General features: G+C 40.5%; 1 long non-coding RNA gene across 1 annotated transcript in view; it reads left to right on the forward strand.

Annotated features, from left to right (window-relative positions):
- The window catches only part of LOC148163468 (uncharacterized), a 43046-nt gene that overhangs the window by 5592 nt on the left and 23238 nt on the right, over positions 1-14216 (forward strand). The window contains exon 2 of the long non-coding RNA XR_015769355.1: positions 3678-3778. This is a non-coding gene — a long non-coding RNA (uncharacterized LOC148163468). The remainder of the gene's footprint in view (positions 1-3677; positions 3779-14216) is intronic.

Genomic DNA, 14216 nt, shown 5'->3' on the forward strand with positions numbered 1-14216 from the left:
TCTGGCCAGGGGTTTATCAATCTTGTTAATTGTTTCAAAGAACGAGCTCCTAGTTTTGTTGATCTGTTCTACTGTTCTTTTGGTTTCTAGTTCATTGATTTCTGCTCTGATCTCGATTATATCTCTTCTCCTGCTGGGTTTTAGGCTTTATTTGCTGTTCTTTCTCCGGCTCCTTTAGGTGTAGGGTTAGGTTGTGTATTTGAGACCTTTCTTGTTTCTTGGGAAAGGCTTGTATTGCTATATACTTTCCTCTCAGGACTGCCTTTGCTGTATCCCAAAGATTTTGAACAGTTGTATTTTCATTTTCATTGGTTTCCATGAATTTTTTAAATTCTCCTTTAATTTCCTGGTTGACCCATTCACTCTTTAGTAGGATGCTCTTTAGCTTCCATGTATTTGAGTTCTTTCCGACTTTCCTCTTGTGATTGAGGTCTAGTTTCAAAGCATTGTGGTCTGAAAGTATGCAGGGAATAATCCGAATCTTTTGGTACCGGTTGAGACCTGATTTGTGACCAAGGATGTGATCCATTCTGGAGAATGTTCCATGGGCACTAGAGAAGAATGTGTATTCTGTTGCTTTGGGATGGACTATTCTGAATATGTCTGTGAAGTCCATTTGGTCCAGTGTTTCATTTAAAGTCTTTATTTCCTTGTTGATCTTTTGCTTAGATGATCTGTCCATTTCAGTGAGGGGGGTGTTAAAGTCCCCCACTATTATTGTATTGTTGTCAATGTGTTTCTTTGCTTTTGTTATTAATTGCCTTATATAATTGGCTGCTCCCACGTTAGGGGCATAGATATTTACAATTGTTAGATCTTCTTGGTGGATAGACCCTTTAAGTAGGATATAGTGTCCTTCCTCATCTCTTATTACAGTCTTTGTTTTAAAATCTAATTTGTCTGATCTAAGGATTGCCACCCCAGCTTTCTTTTGGTGTCCATTAGCATGGTAAATGGTTTTCCACCCCCTCACTTTCAATGTGGGGGTGTCTTTGGGTCTAAAATGAGTCTCTTACAGACAGCATATTGATGGGTCTTGTTTTTTAATCCAATCTGATAGCCTTTGTCTTTTGATTGGGGCATTTAGCCCATTTACATTCAGGGTAACTATTGAAAGGTATGAATTTAGTGCCATTGTATTGCCTGTAAGTTGACTGTTACTGTATAGTGTCTGTGCTCCTTTCTGATCTATGCTGCTTTTAGGCTCTCTTTTTGCTTTGAGGACCTCTTTCAATATTTCTTTTAGGGCTGGTTTTGTGTTTGCAAATTCCTTTAGTTTTTGTTTGTCCTGGAAGCTTTTTATCTCTGTGTCTATTTTCAATGACAGCCTAGCTGGATATAGTATTCTTGGCTGCATATTTTTCTCACTTAGTGCTCTGAAGATATCATGCCAGTCCTTTCTGGCCTGCCAGGTGTCTGTGGATAGGTCTGTTGCCAATCTAATGTTTCTACCATTGTAGGTTACTGATCTCTTCTCCTGAGCTGCTTTCAGGATTTTCTCTTTGTCTCTGAGACTCGTAAGTTTTACTATTAGATGTCAGGGTGTTGACCTATTTTTATGGATTTTGAGAGGGTTTCTCTGTGTCTCCTGGATTTTGATGCCTGTGTCCTTCCTCACATTAGGGAAGTTCTCTGCTATTATTTGCTCCAATATACCTTCTGCCCCTCTCTCTCTTTCTTCTTCTTCTGAGATCCCAATTATTCTAATGTTGTTTCATCTTATCATATCACTTATCTCTCGAATTCTGCCCTCGTGATCCTGTAGCCTTTATCTCTCTTTTTCTCAGCCTCTTTATTTTCCATCATTTGGTCTTCTATATCGCTGATTCTCTCTTCTTCCTCATTTATCCTAGTCGTTAGTGCCCCCATTTTTGATTGCCCCTCATCAATAGCCTTTTTGATTTTGACTTGGTTAGATTTTTAGTTCTTTTATTTCTCCAGAAGGGGTTTCTCTAATAACTTCCACGCTTTTTTCACACCCAGCTAGTATCTTTAAAGTCATGATTCTGAACTCTAGGTCTCACATCATACTAATGTCAGTATTGAGTAGGTCCCTGGCAGACGGTACTACCTCTTGTTCTTTTTGCTGAGGTGATTTTTTTCATCTTGTCATTTTGTCCAGAGAACAGATGAATGAGAGAACAGAATGCTAACAGGTTAACAACGTCTCCAGCAATTATACTCTATACAAATCAGAAAAGACCTGAAACCAGGGGCAAGAGAGGGAAAGAAAGAAGAGAAAAAAAAAAGGAAAAAGAAAAAGATAAAAACAAACAAAAACAGAACAAAACAAAAAAAGAAAACAGAATATGATCAAATATGATAAGGCTAGTGCATAGAGCAGTGCCACACACTAGCTATTGGGCATATTTTGGTCTGTTAGAAGAAAGTGCCTGCTAAAATTTTAAAGGAAGAAAGACTTATATATGTAGAAAATAAGGGTTGATACAATGAAGGGATGGCAGATGAGTATAAAGATGAAAATTATAAAAGAGTTTATAGAAGGAATTGATAAGAAGTTGTTTTTAAAAGGAAAGAAGATTTAAAAAGAAAAAGAAAAAAGAAAAAAAAAGGGAGAGAATGTGATCAGGCAGGAGACTAGAACAAAGCCATACACTAGTGATTTAGGGTATATTTTGATCTGTTAGAAGAAATTGTATCTCAAAATTTTAAAGAGAGAACAACTTATATATATATATATGCCAATAATAAGGGTAACTACTATGAAGGGATAAAAATATGACTCTAAAATTGAAAAATAAAAAAAATTTTTTTAAAAAAGTGATTGATAAGATGTTGTTTGGAAAAGGGGAAAAAGAAAAATTAAAAAAAAACATTTAAAAAAATTAACTTTGAAAAACCAATGAATTATGGTAAAAAAGCCATGAATTCTATGTGCAGTATTCCGCTAGTGCTGGAGTTGTCCCATTCTCCTTGGTCGGTAAACTTGGTCTTGGCTTGCTGGCTGTTCATGCTGATCTTCTGGGGGAGGGGCCTGTTGCCGTGGTTCCCAAATATCTTTGCCGGAGGCGGAATTGCCCCGCCCTTCTGTGTGCGGGCTAAGCAATCTGCTCGGGTTTGCTCTCAGGAGTTTTTGTTCCCTGCAAGCTCTCAGTTCAGCTTTGGAGGATGAGGGTGAAAATGGTGGCCTCCCAATCTCCGCCCGGAGGAGCTGAGAACTCGGGGCCCCGTTCCTCAGTGTGCCCCCAGAGAAAAGCAGTCCCTCCCGTCTCCCCGGTCTCCAGCTGCACTCCGTGCTCACCCGACCTGTGATCGAGCGTTTGTATCTCTGGCACCCGACCCCGTGTGGAGTCTCCAAACCCAGCAGATCCCTGCGGTGTGCTCCTGCGCCACTCCTCCTGGGCGAGGAAGGGGAGTCTCCCTGGCTCTGCTGCTTGTTGGGTCCCTGCTGGAGGAACAGTAGCCCGACTCGGCCGCAGATCACAGTTTATGGCGACCCCCAGCTGAGAGCCCGCACCTCAGCTCCGTCTCTGCACCCGGCTTCCCCGCTCCAATACCTGGGAGGTCTGCTGCACTCAGGCACCCCCGGTCTTTCTGTGACCCCAAGGGTCCTGAGACCACACTGTCCCGCGAGGGTTCCACCCCCCCGCTTAGCCACTGGAGCGATGTTCCTCAGTGGAGCCAGCTTCTAAAATTTCCGATTTTGTGCTCCGCAGCTCTATCACTTGCCAGAAGCAGCCGACGGAGGCCCCCTCCCCCGCCGTCTATCCTCCTGAATATCGCCTCGGATTCACTTGTCCGCACGTCCTACCTTCCAGTAAGTGGTCGCTTTTCTGTTCAGAGTGTTGTTACTCTTCTTATCTTCGATCTCCTGTTGAGTTCGTAGGTGTTCAGAATGGTTTGATCCCTATTCAGCTGAATTCCTGAGACCAGATGAAACCCAGGTCTCTACTCCTCCGCCATCTTGCTCCGCCAGGAGTGGCTGTGGATCTTGGAAGGTAGTACCTTGCCTCTTGTCCCTATGGGGTTGTTCATTAGTGCTGGGAAAATTTATTGCCTATCCAATGCTAAAACTTGACAAGATCTTCAAAGGGATTCCTTTTTCATTTTTCTTCTATTTTAAGTAGTCCTGTGGTCAGACATTGGCCAAACTGGAAGCTGGTATTCAAAGCCTGACAGGAAATGTGTTTTAGGCCTTCTCCCTATGGTAAATGAAACTATGGACCCAGAAAGAATGAAGAACATTCTGGAACCTTGTGTGAGGACTCACTAGAACATTTCAAAGACACACAGCTCTGAATCTAGAACATAGGGATCTTTTGATTTTCACCTTCGTTGAAAGTCTTCTCCCTGAAATAAAGATGCAAATTGAGGATAATGTAGTTGGATGGGTGGAGCAGTCTCCATATCATTCAGGATGCAACTCAGTTCTTTGAGGAATTAAAAGGAGTTTTGCTTATCTTACAAATGAGTCTTTATCAGAACAAAAATGTGGTTCCGAAAACAATTCAAAATCCACTTATCTTTTTTACCAGTCCCTAAACCTCCTGTATTCATCTCAAAAGGCTTGCAGATATTGTAAAAGATCTGGACTTAGGGAACAAGAATCCGTCTGGATGGAACTTGCATTTTTCCTCTGTGCCTATTGTGATGTAAGTATTTTAGGCAGTTTTTTCCAGGAACCAAGACAATTTTTATCAGGAGAGGATAAAAGAAAAGGCTATTTTGAAAGCTAGATCTATGAAAAATCTTAAAAGTCTCTTTCATATTAAATAAAAAGCTAGCTGAGCAGGTAAGCTTATTCCATCTGCCAGAAACACCATTTGGATCCAGCTGTCCTTTTATAAACCGTGTCCTTTCATAAACTTTTGCGTTTGATACCTGTCTCATGGCTAAAATTTTAAAATGAAACCTGTAGGATCTGTTCAAACTATTTGTGTATTTATGTCTAGTTATATATGTATGCTCTAGATACATGGGCAGGTTTTTTTTTTTTTTTTTTGTACCTCTGATGGGTATCACCAAAATTAGTTTTTTAAAAAAGTTTTTATTTAAATTCCAGTTAACATGCAGTGTGATGTTAGTTTCAGGCATCCATTATAGTGATTCAACACTTGCACACATAACCCAATGCTCATCATAAGTGCACTCCTTAATCCCCATCTCCTATCTTCCCCATCCCCCCACCTCCCTCCCCTCTGGTAACCATCAGTGTGTTATCTCGAGTTGAGTCTTGTTTCTTGGTTTGCCTCTCTCTCTCTTTTTTACCCCCTTGCTCATTTGTTTCTTAAATTCCACGTATGAGTGAAATCTTATGGTATTAGTCTTTCTCTGACTGACTTATTTCGCTTAGCCTGATACTCTGTAGCCCTATCCATGTCATTGCAAATGGGAAAATTTCATTCTTTTTTATAGCCGAGTAATAGTCCGTGTGTATATATACTACATCTTCTTTATGCATTCATCAGTCAGTGGACACTTGGGCTATTTCCATAATTTGGCTATTGTAGATAGTGTTGCTATAAACCTCGGGGTGCATGTATCCTTTTGGGTAAATACCTAGTGGTGTAATTGCTGGATTGTAGGGTAGTTCTGTTTTTGACCTGCCAAATTTAATTTGTAAAGAGTTCAACTTAATTGGTTTAAAGACAATAGGCGTTATATAAATATACTCTCAGAAATATAGAAACTAACTCAAATATTTTGCAAGTTCACATGATCTAGGACAGCCCTCAGGAAATAAAAGCTAGTTTAAGTTTATTGGCTTAATTAAAACAGGAATGTCTTCAGAGTTATCAGTATTAAGTATAATACTTTTATTCCACCTCAGTTTACTAAGAGTCAAATAGGCTCATGTTAAATTCACATCAAATTCTGTCACAGCATTTGTCAGCAAGAAAGGTAACTTTAGATGGTTAGCTGTTTCATGTCTCCTGAAATTTTCATGAGTAATCTAAACATAATTGTGATGAACAAGTAGATTAAGTATATTTAAGTAAGACAAAAGTTTATAAGTGAGCTTTTCTACAATAACTATATTTTATGATATGTCTACTTAAAATTAGTTTCCAGAATTTTCTTGGGACAGCTCAGCCTACCTTATCATGTGAGCCAATTTCTTACAATAAATCTTGCATTTGGACAGAAATTTGACAAAACTTAGTGAGGATTTTCTTCACAGACAAAAGCAGAGGCCGGGGAGTGAGAAACAGATAGATATGGGCAATTGGGGGTATTAGCTAATAAGGGCTACCATTTATTGACCGCTTATGAAATGTTAGGCACAGGCGTAGCACTTTGCATACATTAGATCATTTCACCTTTGTTCATGTATAAAGACTGGAGAGCAGGGAACCTTGTCTTGCTCCCAACTATATTCTCAATATACAGAATGCAAAAATTACTCAGCCTCTGCTGAAGGAATGAATGAATCCGTGGTGGAGCAACAACCCTAAAGCCCCATGATCTCAGTCTGACCACTATGCCAGAAAGAAGGGCACCAAAAAATTTATGCTTAATCCTGTGTTCCATCTAATTCTCACCGAAGTGTGGGCTTTGAGAAAAAATGAACTTTCAGAAATTTTTTAAAGCTAGAATTGTTTTGTCTTTCAGGGTTATTTTTGTTTTTTGCTTTATTACTTAAAATTAAAAAAAAAATCCCTTTTGCTACCCATTTGGATTCAACACCCTTGAAGGACTTATACTCTCTGAAAGTCCACGCACTGGAAAGGTCTTAATGATTGAACTGGGGGGTGGGGGGAGAGGCAGGAGGTAAAGCAGAAGGAGAAGAGAGGAGCTTTTCATTTGCAGGCCAGAATCTTGAATGTTCAGAAAAACTGTATTCCCCCAGGGACAGGTATGGAGGTTGGTTGGGGGGAAGGGGCAGCACACCAAGTCCATTTTCTCCTATCTATTTTACCTGATTTCTCTAGTGGTTCATAAACTGAGAAAAAGCCATTGGATACCAAGCAGGACAAAAACGGTATAGAGCTCAGTGAAGGACATACAGCAACTTTTGTTTTCTGTCAGACAGCTTACAAGGGGCTGGATCTGTTTTTAAGTGGTCATGGATTCTGCTTACCAATGAATGTGGTGTTTCATTTTCCAAGGGAAAGAGAATAATGTCCTCATCAGGAGCCTGTATTTCAGGCCTGGTACTGAATAATTACTGGACTGCTGAAAGCTTTCAAGTAGAAGTTCACCCTCCATATACCCCTTGGCTCACATTCCCATTTCAGCTACTTTAAGCTCTTGTAAACAGCATTTGTTTTCCATTACAAGCTAGGAAATGTGACTGTGCAGCAATGGTGCCGGGTCCCTGGAGAGGGCCTGCCAGGGAGGCCGTTTCCTCACATCTCCTTTCAGCTTGTAACTCGCTGTCGGGGTTGGGTAATCACTGAAGCTCCATGTCTTCCCATCCTATTCTGTTCCCCTAACTTATAAAACAGCCAGGGACCCGCTTGAGGACTAGCGGATCAACCAGATGTTTCCGGAGCACAAACAGTGTGCATTTCCCCTTGCACATCATCTTGTAAGAGGGGAGGCCTGGCAGGGCGCTCACCCTGGCTGACATCACTGGGCGAGGTAGCCTGGGGGAGAATTTCAAAGCGGAGCAGCTTGGCCAGGGAAGAGCTCAGCTGGCAGCCCTGTGCTGGGATTAACTGACCCAGATGACTCGGGAGAAGGAATCAGCAATTTACGTGTGTTCGTTCTCTGGGAGGAAGTAGACCCTCCATTCCTTGAACGCTCAGGGGCCGTGGGTGGACTGCCCCCGTGGCTCCACATACACAGTCCGGATCACCTCCACTGTACCGCTCCTCCTCCGACTCCCTGTGTTCCCTGACTTCTGCTTGAAGTTGCAGTGGGACAGGCTCAGTTCATTGCAGTGAATAATCACAGAATCATAGTAAATAATGATAATAATAAATTAATGCATCCTCCTTCCCCAGATGCAGCAAAGAGGAGCTCACGTGCCAGAAAAGTTATGATTTTGAATCATCTTATAGATCACCAGTTTGTCAGATTCGGGGTGGTTAGGAACCAATAAAATAATTTTTTAATATAGAAACCAACTGACATGGTATTGCCAGCTTCCCCTCAGAAAGGTCGTTAAAAGTAAATCAAACCAAACAAATAAGTGAATAGAATGTGCCATTTACTACCACCACGATTTCATAAAAGAAAGGTTAGTTTAACCTCTTCTCAAATCTCTCCAAGGAATTTTCTTTACCGCTCATAGCTGAATCCAGACTGCCAAGACCTGAACAGTTCCATGTGACCTAGGAACTGGCCCCTGCCTGCCTTTCAAGCTCTACCTCCTTTTCTTATTTCTCTCCAGCCTTCTCTCTCCACCTCAAATTTGCCTTGGTCTTTGCATTGCTATTCCCAACATCTGGAATGCTGTTCCCCCAGATCTGTATACAGTGCTCTGCCCATGGTTGGCAGCTTTTTGACATGGCTCCCAATGATCACTACCTCCTGGTAGTCACACCTTTGTGTAATCCTCCCCCCCTGCCCTGTATGTGAACTAAACCTAATGACTTGCTTCTAAAGAGTGGGATAGAATAGAATAGGTTTTCTCTGAAGAGTAGCAACAGTGATGGGATGTCATATAAACCTTTGGTTATAAAAGACTGTCACTTCATTCTTGCTTATTCTCTCCAGCTCTTCTCGCACACTTTTGCCAATGAAGCAAGTTGCCATTTGTGAGCTACCCTATGGAGAGCCTGGTATGACAAAGAACTGAAAGTGGGCTCTCGGCCAATAGCTGGTCAGAACTGAGACACTTTCCAACAGCCTGGGAGGAATTGAATCCTGCAACAACCTTCAGAGTGAGATTGGAAGCAGATCCTTCCCTGTCGGGCTTTGCAATTACTGCAGTCCCAGAGGACATCTTGATGGCAGCCTTGCAGGAGCTGCCGAGCCAGGGACACCATAACCAGCTAACCCATGCCCCGGTGCAGGCACTCTGAAATATGGAGATATAGTAAAGGTTTTGTTTTAAACCAGTAAGTTCTGGGGTAATTTGTTACACGCAGCAGATAACTAATAACACTGCCTCACTTTGTGTAGGCCTCTGCTCAGATGTCTCCTTCTCTAAAGTAGTCTCTCTCAGCTGCAAAACAAAACAAATGACTCAAAACTAACTGCACATTATTCTCTATCGCTTTACCCATCTGAATTTTTATTTGTGCCAGTTATGACCACTTGCATTTATATTATATGTTTATTTATTAGCGGCTTTGCTACTAGAATGAAAACTCAGTCAACACTCGCTGTGTCTGAATATTGAACACTTATTCATGTTTGAAGAAGATGGACATGTATTTGCCCTGATAGTGCTTAAGTTTATTCAACAAATACTTATTGTAGGCTACTGTATGCCAGGCCCAGTGATTATAGGTTATTTATTCCTGTTCCCTGGGATCTGGGCCAGTTAATTTTAGTCTGTTGGCTAACCATTTTTTTTTCTTTAAGCTAAGTTGCTCTGTTTTGGTAACTTATCTTTTTGTGCCTTTACTTAAGCATTTGATAAAAATGCCATATAGGATGGAATCAAGGCTAGAGCTGTATGTGCTTTATTGAAGTTCATTGTTGAATGAACATTGTTTTTGAGAAGTTCTTATTTCACACTGTGCTTAAGTCTAACTTCCTGCTACTTTCATCTACTGGCCTTACTTAGCTTTACTCCCAGAAATAATAAAGAACCTATATAGTCTTTTTCCACAAGCCCTGCTCTGATTGCCCCATGAACTCTTTTCCTTCAGGTATAAGTTTTGTTTGTTGAATTGTCTCCTTTCATGCTCAGAAATTGTCTTGGCTATTTGGTGTTTCTTCATTTTGTGCTCATCTTTGTAGTTGAGATTGCCAAGTTCATCTTTCTGCTTGCTGGAGAGGCAGTGTGTAAGCTGTAGCTATAATCCTTTCTCCACCCAGTTTCCAGTGGGTGTGGCAGGACCTCTGGTGCCATCACATGGTCTCCTGCAGCAGCAGCACCTAGGAGCCACCCTGTCTGTCTGTCTCAAGATCCCACATTCACCATTGGAATCTGGAGGCAGATTCCTCCATTTCTGGGGTGTGTGAGTATAGCGGGTGGGGGGTAGATGGTGGTTAACCTGCCTGGCTGCTCTCCTCCTCTTGTGGGAAATATCAGAGGTAGCCTACCTCTGAACTTGGGTTACCTTGTTGTGTCCCTATCCTTGACAAATGCTTTCTTCCCATGAGTCCTGACCTGCGGCTTTCTCTGCAATTTTATCTCATCTATGTTCTCTTCATTTCTGGTCCATGAAGTGTTAATAGTCCTTATGTTTCAGCCCTTATGTTTGAATCCCGATGAATGTATTTATGTGTGTATATTTTATTGCATATTTTAAAAAGATAAAATGTGACTATGTGTATATTTTATATCCATAAATGTGAGTATATGTAGTCAGCTTAGGTGCCATCTGAGACCATTATCTCTACTTCCTTTTTTGTTGGCCCTTCAGATACTTGAAGATCATTATCATATTCTCCCTTGTTCTGTCCTCCTTAGTCTAAACATCCCAAGTTCCTTTTCCCCCCCAGCTTTTTGGGGAAACAATGGATATACATCACCATACACATTTAAGGTGTGCAGCGTGGTGGCTCGGTTTACGTAGATTGCAAATTGACCACCATGACAGGCTCAGCCAATATCCATCATCCTACATAGACACAATAAAAAGAAAAGAAAAAACCATTTCTCCTTGGAATGAGAACCCTCAGGATCCATTCCTTCAACAACCCGCTATGTAACACACAGCAGTATTAACCATGGATACCATGCTGTACGTTACATCCCCAGTTCCTTTAGTGATTCTAACTACAATAATTTTCTGACCCCTTCTCACCAAAACCACCTCCTCTATTCCTGTAGACATATTAGTTTATTGAATAGCACTGTTATGGCTCCCTGTGTTGAGAGGAATACTGAGAGTACAGTGGTACTATTACTTCTTATAATCTATGCTCCCTCCCCACCCCCACTCCCTCATACTGTCCAAGTCTGGCAGATAGTTTTTTTTTTGCCATATATTTATACTATTGGCTCATAATAATCAATTCCCTTTCCACCTTCCTTCCGAATTTTAATATATAAATTCTGTCTAGCAACAGTTGCCCCATCCTGTACTTGTGTAATGATCCTTCACTGAAATGAATGACTTCACACTAATCTCTCATGAGTTTTACCATGTTAGTTTTAACCTCCACATCCTGGTGCAGTGTGTGTTGGGAGATGCAGAAAAGCTAGCTTCAGTTTATTCTTGCTTTTCCCAAACTGATACTCCTCTGATACATTGATTCCCAATGAATTGTGGCTCCTTCCAACTATAGAACATTTTCTCCTCTAGTATTCATTTATCAGAGGACATGCTGTAGGAGCTTCTTAGGTGAAGCCTGTTTTTACTCACTGGGATTATGTTATCCATTCATTCAGTAAAGGTTTGTCAAGGGCCGACTCTGTGTCAAGGGCCAACTCTGTGCCAAGAGCCAAGCTGAGCATTGGTTATACAGAGATAAACGAACAAACATGGTTCTTGACCTCATGGAACTTATGGTTTAGTATTTACATTTTTTATAACCATTTGTAGACTTATTATTATACTTATAATTGTTAGTGATTACATAGTCAGAATTTTACTTTTTTAAAAGAAGACCAATCTTGATGAAGCAAAAACGGCACAGTGTTAATTGTACAGTCTAGGTGGTGGGTTGATGGGTGTTCACTATATAATTCTTTCAACTTTTCTGTATGTTTGAAAATTTTCATAATAAAATGTTAGGGGAAAACTTACCTATCCTTCACAAGCTATATTTCTTTTATAGTCTTCAGTCATGGAATTGTACATATCCCTTTTTAAAATTGTTTATATTGCTTTACTTTTAATGTAATTCAGGATACTGCAGCCTCTTTCCCCTGGGTTCTTGGGAGAAATTATCATGTAACAGAAGGAACACTTGTATTGGAGATGGACTAGGTAGGACTCAAACTGAGTCCAGCACCGATTGGCTTTGTGCCCCTGGCAAGTCACTAAATGTCTCTGAGCCTCGATTTTTCTCATCCCTGAAATAGGGGTAATCATATTCACACCCCAAGTTATTGTGAAAACTAAATAAAATTAAGTACATAAGCAGGCATATTTAAAATGCATCCTGCCCCACTTCTACTACCACTCCTTCCACTTATCTACCTTGCAGATACCATTATTTCCTTCCTTAAAAATCTGAATTAAGTGGGTAACACACATTCATGCCTTTTTCTTCCTTTAACCTTTGGAAAATAAAATTCCTAGAAACTCAAATTCATAATGTATTAGTGATGCTTAGGGTTAGCAAATACGGGATCAGAAGATGTGAATTTATCCATCACCTTCAAGTTTCCTTTCTGTTCAGGTATGGGATTGATGTTAAGGAAGTGCCATTCATATCCTGACCAGGTGGTCTAAAATTGCTGCTGTGGTTGTAAATGCTTTGTTGTCATTTCCTGTCTTCATTTAGTCTGCTTATGCTACTGCCTGTGTGTCTTGATTGCTCTGTCTGCAGTATCTTCCCCCTTTGAGCCTGTGAAAGCCCCATACTTCCTTTGAGAACAAGTTTAGTACTGTCTTTTTGACTTTTGCTGTTTCCACTGTATTGTGTCATATCTGAAGATACCTTAAAGAGCTTACTACTAGCCATCATGTAGCCAGAGAAAAGCAACTCTTCCATCTTTGAGTTCCCTGCATATAGGACTGGGAGCACCTAGTAGAGATGATTCATGGTGCTTGCATGGATGAATGAGTAGAATTCATCATCCCTGGGTCTCAGTTTATTTCCATAAAACAAGAGAGATAGCCAGGTGACTTCAGAAGTCTGTTTGAGCCCTGAAATTCTTCGGTTCTTTGTTTTTGTATAACGTTACTCACATACAGTATACTTTTTTTTTTTCAAGTATTTGTCTTAATGCCAGAGCTTTCTCTATAGTCAGAAACTTCTTGATTTTTAAGCACCTGGGATTTGGAGGCTTATACATCCCCTCTCTCTGAGTCTTTACCCTTAATTACACCAAAGGTATGTTGAGTTGATGTATCTAACCAGTTCCTGACATATCTCCCACTCCAAATAAACAAACATGCATCTCCCCATCACCTTCACCCTCCCATCCGCTCTGTCTCCCAGAATACCCAATTTAGAAAATTTCTTTGGCCCTGTGACCTAGCTCTGAAGAAGGTTGAGTAGGTTCATGTCTCCTGGAGGAGCCTTCTGGGTTTCTGGATAAGTACTAAGATGATGCTGGTTCTTTTGAGTCTCAGACCCTTTATCCTCCAGCGTCTGTGGAATTAGTTGCTTAGAAGATGTTTAAATTCTAAATTCTAGGATATTGTGAGTCCCCACTGATTATTCTGGAGAGTGAGCCTCTCCAGAATAAAGGAGGCATGTCAGGGAGGTGTGAGACCACATATTCTGTGTCCTCTCTCCTCACTGTTTAAGTGCCAGCATGCTGGACTTATTTCATGTTTTCACTTGTCTATTATCTCGCCTGGACATACTCTTCGATTCCTTTTCACTTTCTCTGGCTGCTAAAGCTTATTCATCCTCCAGATCTCAGTTGAAAATACTACTTTCTACAGAGTTTCTTGAATAGCCTATTATAACACTTACTGCACTGTTGGTGATTGTCTGATTATTTTTGTGATTTCTTTACTTAACTAAATTTCATGTGGGAGGAGATACTGTCTTTCTTGTTTACTGTTGTATCCCTAGAGCTTAGCACAGTGCTTGACACACAACAGTTTCTCATTCTGTGTGCATAAGTAAATTAATGAATATAGTGGTCCCTTTTCTCATGGGAATTGACATAAGCTGCACAAAATAAGTGCACAATGTTTATCATTGTGTATTAATATACAACGCATAGTATATTAATGCCTCTTATTTTGCAACTCCTAAGGATCCTGTGGACATAATATTGTTTCTCTCATTTTGTAGAAAGAAATATTTATGCTTAGAAGTTATTTGATTTCCCAAGATTACACTACCACTAGAAAGTAGCACAATTGGATTTGAACTCTGGTATCAAATTAGGTACTCTCCCCATAATTCTGCAACAGTGTGCAGCAAATATTACAAAATTGGTACAAAATTCTGCATTGCAGAAATGGGAGAATTCACCCCTAGATAAGATGGTATTTGAGTTTGGATTTGAAAGACAAGTAAGATTTTTTAAAAAATTCTGTTCAGTTACCAAAACCAAA

Source organism: Eumetopias jubatus, unplaced genomic scaffold, assembly GCF_037043125.1.
Source record: "Eumetopias jubatus isolate StellerSeaLion01/CBP00866 unplaced genomic scaffold, mEumJub1_p1.0 scaffold_10, whole genome shotgun sequence".
NCBI lineage: Eukaryota > Metazoa > Chordata > Mammalia > Carnivora > Otariidae > Eumetopias > Eumetopias jubatus.